At 44.1% G+C, this 4,170-nt stretch overlaps 1 long non-coding RNA gene across 1 annotated transcript; it reads left to right on the plus strand.

The window, feature by feature from the left end:
* Window positions 1–223: 223 nt before the first annotated feature.
* On the plus strand, window positions 224–3,880 carry LOC116790623. The gene is made up of 3 exons (XR_004358427.1): window positions 224–348; window positions 1,530–1,638; window positions 3,768–3,880. It is a non-coding gene; the product is annotated as an uncharacterized LOC116790623 (long non-coding RNA).
* The last annotated feature ends 290 nt before the right edge of the window (window positions 3,881–4,170 follow it).

Here is a 4,170-nt window from a genome sequence, read left to right on the forward strand (position 1 = left end):
ACAGAACCAATAATGTTATCATGTGCCAAGCCTTGCTAATCTCTCCTCACTCGTTCTCCCTGCGCTGTGCCGCAGTGTGCCACCGTCCCAAGGAGCTGAATTGCCCCTTTGTTATGTCAGGTACAGTTACCAGCCCTGGTACAAACCCATTCCTCCTCCTTAGAGTGCCCATTGTCCCTGGTTGTTTACTGCGGGCGCTCTCGCTCTCCGCAGCGCCGGGACATCTGGTGACTGGCAGCACTGGGCATTGCCCCGCTGCCCAGCATCCTCAGCAGGGCAATGAAACAAAGCCCACCAGTGTCTCTTTGTACACCAGCATCTCAGATGAGCAGGGACAAGACAAATGAGGTTGCTGAAGCAGTGTCTTATCCTTCATTTCCTTCGTGGTATCACAGCCCTGGATAGGAAACCGCTGTCTCCGTGCAAGAAATTCGGCTGACTGCATCCTGCACTGGCCTAGTCACAGCATGGAAAGTGATGCTCAGGCAACCCAGGGCCACAGAACAGCTTTGTGTTCTGTTTGCAATATATATTCTCACGTCACGTCGTGTGATGCAGCGATCCCAGGACAAAACCGTAATTCAAAACAAAACAACCGGTGGGCGGGGGGGTTTCAAAGTGAAATAGGGTGGTGGGAAGAGTTTTCAGACACTCAGCGCTGGCCTCGGTGCTTGTTGAACCCCAGCTTCACCACGAGGGTCTGTGACAAGAGGCAAAGCGCTTTGGAAAGGTCCAACCAATTTTCCTGCTTGATGGAAAGGGTTTGTGCAGCATTTATTGTCCACTGTGTAGAGAGGAGGAGACTGAGGGGCAAGGAGAGCCATAGGATGTGGGGTTGTCAGGGAATGGGGGAAAGTAAAAGTGAATGAATAAACTGCTGTACTTATTTTAGTTGCATGAGACAACCTTACAGACAGAAAGCCACAGGCATAGCCCTGGGGAGCAGCCAAACAAAACTCATCATGGCAGAGCAGGAGAAAGACATTATTAGGCAGAAAGGAGGAAACAGAGAGATGAAAAAGTTAAAGAACTGGGTCATTTCATCAGCAAGGTGAACCCTTTCCTTAATTTAACTGCATTTATACAGTCTGTAACAGTTTGTAATTATGTTTGTAATTGTTTTATCCCTTACGGGTGGCACATGGGAGTGGCTGAGTCAGATCCATCCCCCTTCCCACGGGAGCAGCAGTGGTTGCCTGGTCCTCACAGCTCCTACCAACTTCCTGGGCGCTTTCTCAGCGGCTTTTTTCATCTGAGTCATTGCATTTCATAGCTAGTGATGAATTCAGCCTTCATTCCTTTTCTTAGTTAATTTTTAAAAGTGATTTCTAATTCTGTCCCACACAATATCCTGTGGCAATGAGTCCCACCATTAATTTTGTGGTGGACAAAAATACTTTTTCCTTTACTAGTCTTACCTGCTGCTTGATCTTTTTACTGCTTATGTTTGGTTTTACTGTAACAATCAATAACTGTGCTCTAATTACATCTGCCTTATAGACCTGACCAGGTTTCCATCTCTCCTCCAGATCAGTAGGAGGATTGTTCAGCAGGCAGTTTTGGAGAGAGGATATTTCCTCAAGGAGTAGGCAGCAAGGAAGAAGGCAAAAAAAAAAAAAAGGAGACATTAAGACTAAGGTAACGGAAAGACCAAGGCTGTGGGAATTGAAAAGGTGTGAGGCACAGCTTGGGGTTGAGTGATTGATGTGAGGTCTTTAAGCAAAGCCCAGAATGTGATGAGTTTCATTTTCATCAAAAACACTGCAGTCATTATGTGGTGGCCAGAAGGCTGTACAGCACTAAATATTGCTGATGTTGAAGACCTTCTCTTTAAGAGCTCGGATCTTAAAATATCATGTGTGGGCACCAGCAAGCAGTTATTTGTGGTGAGTGGTTACCAACGGACAGAGAGCCCAGCTGCCATAAACATTGCAACTTTATTTTCTCCCTTTGTACTGCTATTCCAGAAATGTGCCAAATAAAACACGTTCCTCCGAACAGACCCACTATTATTTTATGGTCTCGCCATGCTGGGTTAGAAATTGCAGTGTCATGAAAACATCCTTTAAATAAATAATAAAACACGATATTCCTAAGACAGGGGCTTTCATCTTGAGGGAGCCTGCACAGCCTCACCAACCCCCCACCCCTTCCACTGCCGGGACAGGTACCAGCCCTCACCAACATCGCTCAACGCTCCAGGCAGCAAATGTGGAGTGAATAACGTGTGGCATTTAACAAGCAGCGCAAAGGCAAGGAGAAAAATTAAAAAAAAAATAAATAAAATGCAATTATCCTTACTGGGAAGTGGGCCAAGAGGCTGGAGTGAGCACGTCAGTGGGTTGGGAGCAATCGGGGTCCTGTTGCGACAGCTCCCTGGGGAGGGGCGTGACTCCAGCTCCTCATTGCTCCAAGCAGATTGATGAACATTAGGTTTAACATCATCAACGCCCAAATTCTGGAGGTTTTGTGAGTGGTTTTCCTCCCAGCTACTGCCTACGTGGTATCTGACATTGTCCTGGTCCTCCACAGAGTTCAAACATGAGAAAGGGCGCAGCGTTACTGAGCTCTGTGAGCTTATAATTGGCACTGGGGACATGGTTTAGTGGTGGACTTGGCAGTGGTAAATTTATAGTTGGACTTGATGATCTTAAAGGTCTTTTCCAACCTAAATGATTCTGTGAAATTCAAATCCCACTTGACTTCCATGCTCTTCATTCATCTGAAAAAAAAAGAACTTTTTCCTATTAACAAACCCATAGCCCATGAAAATACACACTGTGCCTTCTGCATCATGGTTTATATACCACTGTGGGTCTGTTTCTGTAGAAGTAAAATCTTTATCCCTTAGATTTTACAATCTGAATTGCAACAAAGCAAGGTAATTGACGTAAAGGAATGGAAAGAATAAAATGAAACCCAAGACACAGAAAGAAACAGGTGCTTATAACAAATGTACACGACTTTGCCTGACACATTCAAATGAGTCAGCAGAAAAACAAACAGAGAAAACAAATTCAATGCCCAGTTATTTAAAAAAAAAAAAATCTAAATTTTTAGACTGGACACAGCTTTATTCATGATCCAGACTGAGAAACACAGCTGAGAGCAGAGCCTCAGAGCAAAATGCACCTCCCCTCCAGGGACTTACTGCAAGCGATGTTTTCTTGGCATGGTCTGCCTTCTCTGGGGAATTGTCCAGCCCCTGTCCCTGGTTAGTGTGTTTGGGCATTGGGAACACCCCCAGATAACATTCACTTCCAGCTGGAAATCTGCCAGATCACTGAGATCATAGTCCCACAGGTGAGGTGAGAGGACACCCAAACCCTGATGAAGCGTCAGTTGCTTCTGTGCAAAGACTTAATTTTTTTCTTAATAAAATAATAGAGAACTTGTGAGGATCACCTATTTAGGAGTAAGACCAATCATTTTGCTCCACTGGACTTCATTCTAGGAGTTAAATGCATCATTCTGTGAGTGAAGTAGTTTAAATATTATGTGATCCAACAATAAACACAAATTTCGGTGATTACTTCAATTTTAGTGTCCCAGCAAAAATATACCTTCCCCTTTCACAGTTATTAGAAACACTTAGGAAAGAAAGGAAAAAAAAACATGTTTCTTTTTTCCATTTTACTCACCTTACTTTTTCTCTCAGGTGTGGAGTGACATTTCAGCTAAGGAAGCAGGCCAGAGGACCATTTCCCCCATCATTATGCAGAGAACAGAGGCTGCAGTTTTAAAATTTATCTGTTTTTTTGCACCAGTGACAACAAGAACAAGAAGACCACGCCATAAAGCTCCTCCATGCTCTCTTTCCAAATTCTGCTGCAGCAGGAATGCCAGTAAAAATATCAGTTTTCTGTTGGGCTGTGTGGAGCAGTGTTCCCCTGGAAGCAGTGTGGAGGCTCCAGCTGCCCACAGGCACAGCCCCGAGCCATGAATGCTGCATGTGCTGCATACAAAATTCTCCTTACCTTTGGATTTGGAAAATTAAATAAAATAAATACGTTTTAAAGAATTCCCACTGAATGAATTCTCACTTTGGGAAGTATGTGGGAGTGGGGTTTTTGTATAACAATAATAACAGCAATAATAGTAATAATAATTCCATTTGGAGCAGTATGTCAGAGGGCTTCTCTTAGGAAAGCAGCCTGAGATTAATGGGAA

This window comes from Chiroxiphia lanceolata, chromosome 8 (genome assembly GCF_009829145.1).
Source record: "Chiroxiphia lanceolata isolate bChiLan1 chromosome 8, bChiLan1.pri, whole genome shotgun sequence".
NCBI classification, from domain to species: Eukaryota; Metazoa; Chordata; class Aves; order Passeriformes; family Pipridae; genus Chiroxiphia; species Chiroxiphia lanceolata.